The sequence below is a fragment of the Ovis canadensis genome, chromosome X (genome assembly GCF_042477335.2).
Source record: "Ovis canadensis isolate MfBH-ARS-UI-01 breed Bighorn chromosome X, ARS-UI_OviCan_v2, whole genome shotgun sequence".
NCBI lineage: Eukaryota > Metazoa > Chordata > Mammalia > Artiodactyla > Bovidae > Ovis > Ovis canadensis.
Window position 1 is genome coordinate 106,112,326 of NC_091727.1, and position 9,031 is coordinate 106,121,356.

Consider the following 9,031-nt stretch of genomic DNA (forward strand, 5'->3'; position numbering starts at 1 on the left):
TGTGGAGAAATGAAAGTTGCTCAGTCGTGTCTGACTCTTTGCTACCCCATGGACAATACAGTCCATGAAATTATCCAGGCCAGAATATTGGTGAACCCAGGTCTCCAGCACTGAAGGCAGATTCTTTACCAGCTGAGCCGCAAGGGAAGCCCTGATGTATCCAAAGAGCTAAAGAAAACAATGTCTAAAATCCAAAGGAATGATTCCACTCCAATAAGAGCTTGTAAGTCATCATTCCCACCCTCAGAAGAAAAAATATGAACAGATTAAAAATCAATGACCATTCTTGACCACATCATAGAATTGAGGTCATGGGACAAATTGTAAACCCTGAACTGGAGAAAGAGCTGATTCTCATATTTAATGGACCCATCAGTTGACTGGAAAGGGCTTGGATTAGCATCAGAGAGTTTGAAGATACATCAGTAGAAACCCCCCAAACTGAAATGTAGAGAAAAAATTAATAAAACATGGAATAGAATATCTTCCAATCACTGTGGGACAATTACAAAAGGTATAACATGTATAATGGGACTACACAAAGCAAAGAAATAGAAAAGACACAGAGGAAATATTTGAAATAATAATAGCTGGGATTTTTCTAAAATTAATGAGAGCCGACACATCTAGGAAGTTCAGAGAACACCAAGCAATATAAATGTCAAAAGGAAAAAAAAAAAAAACACACACCTAGGCATGTCATATTCAAACTGCAGAAAACCAAACACAGAGAAAATCTTGAAAAAAGTAGAGAATAAAAACACCTTACCTAACATGTATATTATCATATGTCAAACGGATCTCCAGTCCAGGTTCGATGCAGGATACAGGGTGCTCAGGGCTGCTGCACTGGAATGACCCAGAGGGATGGGATGGGGAGGGATTTGGGAGGGGTGTTCAGGATGGGGAACACATGTACACCCGTGGTGTATTCATGTCAATATATGGCAAAACCAATACAATATTGTAATTAGCCTCCAAAAAATTAATTATTTTTTTAAAAAAACACCTTACCTAGAAAGGAACACAGGTGGTCCCCGCAGGGAGTCTTGCTCTATATGCCAGTCCGAGTCTTGCCAGAAGCCTGACCTAATGGCAACGTCATTAGCCACGTCCACAGTTCAGTGAAGATACAGCAAGCCTTCTTGTTGAAGTGACCCGGACAGACATCCACACTGCATGAGGCTCAGCTCATTGCAATGAGCATCCCTCGCCACACTCAGTAAGGGGAAGGGCGGTCTCAGATTCAATGGCAGCTGTGCCCCATTCCTGCTTGTTTGTAGTTGACCGGGAAGAGCCATCAGGTGTGCTGATCAGGCCCATTTATGGTCCAGGACAGGGGGTCCCCAACCCCCGGGATCTAATGCCTGATGATCTAAGTGGAGCTGATGTTATGATAATAAAAACAAAGTGCACGGTAAATGTAACATGCTTGAATCATCCTGAAACCACCATGACCCCACCCCATCCGTGGAAAAATTGTCTTCCACGAAACTGGTTCCTGGTGCTAAAAAGGTTGGGGACTGGTGATCCAGGAAGTCTTTGTACTGGACCCTCACAGGGCCAGTGGAAGCAGTGGCTCTTTGGGCAATGTGCCAGGGAGCCAAAGAGTCACCCCTGAGAACCTTCCAGGGAGTTGTGAGACCCCATCTGTTCTGCACTTGTTCATTCCTGTATGTACCATTTCTATATAAGATTCCTGAACCACCTCCATCAGGTGAGTTGAGACATCTGCTTGGATCCATGCCACGACTGGAATTTATGGGCTTAAGATTACTTAGGGGCTTCTCTGGTGGTCGGGTGGTTAAGAATCCGCCTTCCAATGCAGGGGACGCAGGTTTGATCTCTGGTCAGGGAACTAAAATCCTACATGGCTCGGAGCTACTTAGCCACATGTGCCCACAACTACAGAGCCCGTGTGCCTTAATGAATTATCCCACATGAAGCAACAGAGATCCCACGTATCGCAACTAAGACCTGACATAGCCAAATAAATGAATATTTTTAAAGATTACTTCACAGCCATGAATCATGTCCACAGTATCCACCAAGGGCCAATAAGAGGCCAGTAACTGTCCTGAGCTGACTAAGACACTGGGGCTCCCTGATTCATCTCCAGATTCACCAGCAAAGGTGAAATCCAGGGCCATCACCATGCAGACTCTAGTGGGACTCTGTGTCAGGTTCCTCATAATCTGCTTCCTGACCCCAGATTAGAGTTCCTTAGCGGGGATAGCCCATGGATCTCCCTCGAGGTCCCCGGATTTTGTGAGTAGACCCAGAGATGACTTTGGGAAAGCCCTTGCCCAGATGATCCAGAAGAGGTCACCTGAATACCATTTTTATGTTATACTTTCCGTTGGTCTGTGCTGTGCTGAGTTGCTCTGTCCGGCCCTTTCGGAGCCCCACAGGCTCCTCTGTCCTTGGGGATTCTCCAGGCTAGAATACTGGAGTGGGTTGCCATGCCCTCCTCCAGGGGATCTTCCCAACCAGGGATTGAACCCAGTCTCCCACATTGCAGATGGATTCTTTACCATTTGAGCCACCAGGGAACCCATGAATATTGATGCAGGTGGCCTATCCTTTCTCTAGGTTATCTTCCCGAACTAGAAATCGGTCTTGGGTCTCCTGCACTGCAGGTGGATTTTTTACCAACTGAGCTACCAGGGAAGCCCCAACTTTTGCTACTTCTTCAGTAACTATTTTTTACCCTTCTGTAACCAGGAAGAGTGGAGAATTCTGGTTTGGGGCCTGCACCGGAAGTTCATAGCACTTGATCTGATGGGTTTTGTGGGATTCAGGCAAGTGAGCAGAACTGAGGCCAGTCTCCAGCATCAGCAGTATTCATAACTCTGGAGTGCATGTGCTCATCAGTGAGGGGCCATACAAATCCTCCTTCTTTCTTGGCTGCCTGGCATTGACCTTAGTGAGGGAGAACTCAAGACACATCGGTCCTTGTGGCACTGAGAAAATTCTCCCTGCTTCTGGGAAGCAGTGGGCTCTTTTTATTCCTCTGCCTCTTTGTTCTGTCTGCTGTATTAGTGTCTTCATCATCTTCGTGGTAGCAAATTTTTATTGAACACCTACAGCTTGCCAGGTTTTCTTCTGAGTGCTCTACGTGAATCTCTTCATCCTCTTTTCAGCTCTATGAACTAATTACTATTAAGATCCCGTTGTACGGATGAGGTTCAGAAAGCTGAAACAGTCTGTTCAAAGTCACAGAGCCAGTCCGTGGCAGAGCTCTAATTTGAATCCGAGTCCACAGTTTGTCTTCTTCCTATGAAGCCAGCTGCCTCTCACACTTCCTCCTCCCCACCCACATGCCTCTCCCTCTCCAGGTCATCTCAGCGGCATAGTCTCTGTGTGGGTCCTGGGTTTGTGTGCTGTCCTCCAGGCAGTGAGCTCAGAGATGGCACTTAGCCAAGCACTTCCCTTTCTTTGTTGGGACTGAGGCATTGTCTTAACAGGAGAAACCAACCACTCCATATACAAGCACCATGGTTAAGGGCAGGGGCTCCAAACCTTGGAGATTTCATAGACTAGCAATATTAGTATTGATCATGGCATCTGGTCCCATCACTTCATGGCAAATAGATGGAGAAACAGTGGAAACAGTGTCAGACTTTATTTTTTGGGGCTCCAAAATCACTGCAATCACTGATTGCAGCCATGAAATTAAAAGACGTTTACTCCGTGGAAAGAAAGTTATGACCAACCTAGATAGCATATTCAAAAGCAGAGACATTACTTTGCCAACTAAGGTCCGTCTAGTCAAGGCTATGGTTTTTCCAGTGGTCATGTATGGATGTGAGAGTTGGACTGTGAAGAAAACTGAGCATCGAAGAATTGCTGCTTTTGAACTGTGGTGTTGGAGAAGACTCTTGAGAATCCCTTGGACTGCAAGGAGATCCAACCAGTCAATCCTAAAGGAGATCAGTCCTGGATGTTCATTGGAAGGACTGATGCTAAAGCTGAAACTCTAGTACTTTGGCCACCTCATGGAAGAGTTGACTCATTGGAAAAGACTGATGCTGGGAGGGGTTGGGGGCAGGAGGAGAAGGGGATGACAGAGGATGAGATGGCTGGATGGCATCATCGACTCGATGGACATGAGATTGGGTGCACTCCAGGAGTTGGTGATGTACAGAGAGGCCTGGCGTGCTGCAATTCATGGGGTCGCAAAGAGTCAGACACGACTAAGTGACTGAACTGAACTGAACTGAATATTAGTAAAATAAAACTGGGTTTGGACAGAAGTCATAATCTTTTCATTTTACCAATTAAGACCTTGTCATACTCTTCCTATTACTAATATTAGTAACAGAAATAATATCTAAAGAGAAAGATTACCATGTACCATATACTATTCTCAAACTTTCAATGAATTCCCCGATTTAATCCTCACAAAAATCATATTCAGTGGGCATTGTCGTTTTCCCCATTTTGGACACAAGCAAATTGACAAAAAGAAACGTTTTGTAAATTACTCCTGACTCTGCTGAAAACCATTATAGTATATTGTCTCTCATCTGTGTTTGATAAAAGATATTTTTAAAAGAAAGCATCAAAGGACTTCCCTGGTGGTCCAATGGTTAAGACTCTGCACTTCCACTGCAGGGGGCATGGGTTCGATTCCTGGTTGGAGAGCTAAGATCCTGAGTGCCGCAGGGTGGGTCAAAAAAAAAATAAGAAAAGAAAAAAATTAACCATCAAGCACAGCCAGAGGCCCTGATCTCAGAATTTAGGAACAACAAAGAGGACGGGCAGTTCAGGGTTTGTCTTGGGCAAAGCAAATGCTCTCTCTCTCTCTTTTTTGCAATTTAATGTGAAAGTACTAATATGTGCTTTGAGAAGTAAACATCTAGCTAAATACTGAGACCTTAACCCAGTGACTGGCACATAAGAATACAGTACACACACACACACAAAAAGAATACAGTACATACATTTATCATGGTAATTCCTTGTGGCACAACCCTGCAAACTAACCTCTTGCTGGGAGGAAACTAAGGCAACTATAGACTCTTCCTGTTACTGAGGTCAGGTAAGTTTCTGTAACTGATGACACCCTCCTTCCCTCAGCTGTCTCCAATTTCCCCTCCTTGAATGAACTGAAGCAGAGGAGTTTTACTTCCCATTGGTTGATATTGTTGTTGCCATCAGTTCTGTTCAATTGCTCAGTCCTGTCAGACTTGTTGCAATACATGGACTGCAGTAAACCAGGCTTCCCTGTCCATCACCAACTCCCAGGGCTTGCTCAAATTCATGTCCATCAAGTCAGTGATGTCCCCTTCTCCTCCTGCCTTCAATCTTTCCCAGCATCAGGGTCTTTTCAATGAGTCAATTCTTCCCATCAGGTGGCCAAAGTGTTGGAGCTTCAGCTTCAGTATCAGTCCTTCCAATGAATATTCAGGACTGATTTCCTTTAAGATTGACTGGTTTGACCTGTTTGCTGTCCAAGGGATTCTCAAGAGTCTTCTCCAACACCACAGTTCAAAAGCATCAGTTCTTCAGTGCTCAGCTTTCTTTACAGGCAACTCTCACATCCACATAAGACTACTGGAAAAACCACAGCTTTGACTAGATGGGCCTTTGCCAGCAAAGTAATGTCTCTGCTTTTTAATATGCTGTCTAGGCTTGTCATAGCTTTTCTTCCAAGGAGCAAGCATCTTTTAATTTTGTCACCATCTGCAGTGATTTTGGAGCCCCAAAAGGTAAGTCTGTTACTGTTTCCATTGTTTCCCCACCTATTTGCCATGAAGTGATGGCATGGTCTTCCTTTTTTGAGTGTTGAGTTTTAAGCCAGCTTTTTCACTCTTCTCTTTCATTTTCATCAAGAGGCTCTTTAGTTCCTCTTCACTTTCAGCCATAGGGGTGGTGTCACCTGCATATCTGAGGTTATTGATATTTCTCCTGGCAATCTTGATTCCAGCTTGTATTTCATCCAGCCTCCCATTTCGCATAAAGTGAAATAAACAGGGTGACAATCTACTCCTTTCCCAATTTGGAACCAGTTCATTGTTTCATGTCTGGGTCTAACTGTTGCTTCTTGATCTGCCTACAGATGTCTCAGGAGGCAGGTAAGGTGGTCTGATATTCCCATCTCTTGAAGAATTTCCCACAGTTTGATGTGATCCACACAGTCAAAGGCTTTGGCATAGCCAATAAAGCAGAAGTAGATGTTTGTCTGCAATCCTCTTGCTTCTTCTATGATCCTATGGATGTCGGCAATTTGATCTCTAGTTCCTCTGCCTTTTCTAAATCCAGCTTGAACATCTGGAGGTTCTCAGTTCACATACTGTTGAAGCCTAACTTGGGGAATTTTGAGAAATACATTGCTAGCATGTGAGATGAGTGCAATTGAGTGGTAGTTGGAACATTGAGACTAGAATGAAAACTGACCTGTTCTAGTCCTGTGGCCACTGCTGAGATTTTTAAATTTGCTGGCACATTGAGTGCAGCACTTTCACAGCATCATCTTCAGGAATTGAAATAGATCAGCTGTTGCCATAGCAGCACTCAAACTTTCCTTCTGAAAACCCTGGGGAACAGGAACTCATAAACTTCTTCTGAGGCTTCTGCCACAGCTGCTTGCAGGTTGGATGGCCACTCAGGTTATTTATTTATTTTTCATTGAAGGATAATTGCTTTACAGTATTCTGTTGGTTTCTGCCCAACATCAGCATGAATCAGCCATAGGTGTACATATGTCCCCTCCCTCTTGAATCTCCCTCCCACCTCCCTCCCCATTCCACCCCTCTAGGTTGTTATGATGCCCCTGTTTGAGTTCCCTGAGTCATACAGCAAATTCCCAATGGCTATCTATTTTACATATGGTAATATATGGTTCCATGTTCCTCTCTCTATGCATCATGCCTTCACTAAGGTATCGAGGGTTAGTAAGGGAGGGGTCCTCAAAAGTCATCTGCAGTGGTTCTCCCCATTCATCACCCAGACCCCAAACTTGACCATGCTCTTGACCTTTCACAACCATTATGCCAAATAGCCTCTCATCAGGAAGGTAAAGGGAGAAAAGGAACTAGCAAAGGACAGGGCATGCTGCTGTGCTAAGTCAATTCAGTCGTGTCCAACTCTCTGTGACCCCATGGGCTGTAGCCCAGCAGGCTCCTCTGTCCATGGGATTCTCCAGGCAAGAATATTGGAGTGGGTTGCCATCCCTTCCTCCAGGGGATCTTCCTGAGCCAGGGATAGAACCCCAGTCTCTTGTCTCTGGGAGAGTTCTTTACCCCTAGCACCACCTGGGAAAGGCCCTTAGGAGAGAGGATCAAGAATGATTTCTCTCACTCATATGTGAGAACAAAATCCCATCCTTTTCCTTCTCATGTTGGAGCACGGGGCTCCACGAGGGAGTTCTATATAGGACCTTTCCATAAATAAACACCCTGCCTCATTGGCTTGGCCTTGGAAATCTTGGAGTTGGCTCCAAGTCAATTCATCAAAAGCCATCCTTTTACCAAAAGTCAAGACACAATGACCAAATGAACAAGTGGGTCATTCTTTGAAGGATTAAGTTACTATATGACTAATGTGCCAGAGCTTACCAAACTTTGACTTACCAAAAACTTTATTGTTGTTTTATGTATTTATTTCAACTTGTTGTTACTTAACATACAAAAATGCACATATTTAATGTATATAGTTTGACAAGTTTGGATATATATATAAAATCATGATACCATCACAATGTTATTTGTTTTAAGAGAAGAAATTGCCGGGAGCCAGCGTGAAGAATCCCACCCATGACAAGGTCATGTGGCGGAGATCTGATGGGCAAGGTCGAGTCAGATCTCAGGTTTTCCCCCTGGTATTTCCTGAGCATGTACCCCAAAAAAACAAAGTCTGCCGGCCTTTGTACTCTGCTTTTCCACTCTTCTGACACACTCTGGAAAAAGTCATCTCAAGTCTTTAGTCTTCTGCATTTGAAAGGGTGTTTCAATCCAAAAACCCCTCTGATGGCTTTCTAGCCTGCCCGCAGGACTCGTACAGCTGTGTATGTGATTGAGGCCTCCCGACTGACCACCGCAGGAGGCACAGGAAGCTTAAAACATCCTAGGAATGTAGGGGCTTCCAAGGAGCCAAAATCATTAGAATAGGACTGATTAAAGGTTTCATTTGTTGAGCCAATACTTGCTGCCAAATTTGCATATCTTTTATTTGTAGATATAATTGGTACATAGAAAAACAGGTAGTAGACCTGGTATTAGCAACATTAGATCTTTGAATTAAGCACTTTCTTTGTTATAACCCACTGCACCTTTGTTCTACAGGAATGTAACTTTATGTAGTACTTTGAGGGTATGCAGAGTAAAGAAAAAACACTTCTAGGGAAAAGGAGTTTTTTGGTTGATAGACAATTATCCAGGAAGAGAGCCAGAAAAATGTTAATAGGCCTCTTGGCCAGAAGATAATGTAAACCACCTGAGACCTTTTGTATACGGGAGGGTATGCAAAAAGAAAGCCTGGTCTCAATGAGGGTCAGGACTGCTGCCCCTGCATAACTCTGCATATTCCACTGTTTATGTACAACTTGGGGTACATAAGCTGATTTTGAAAAATAAAGTTTTGGAGTCTTGCACCGATGCTGGGCTTCCCCATGTCGTTCTTTTCTCCCCTTTCTTGGCTGAGTTCCCATCTGGAGCGGGGAGGCTCACCACGTCTTCTTACTTGCCCTGGCTGCTAAGATCCACGCGAAAGGGAGCCTAAGGCGGGGCACCCTTCGATATTCAAGTGAACGCCGGTGGCCTAACGTAGATGGTGCAAACCTCTTCTCGAGGTTTTACTGGTTTTCCCCGTAAACCAAGTTATTCAGCCTCTTTTTCTCCACCTAAATTTCCTACTATACTATTTCTTCCTAATCTAATCTTACATTTTCTAAATACGTAAGTTTTCCTCGCCTATCCGTCTCCCCTTTGAATCACCCTGGATCCACTGGGGCTGGACCCTGGCAAGAAATAATCTGTTTTTTAAAAATATTCTATTTATTTTTCCACACTGGGTCTTTGTTGTGGCA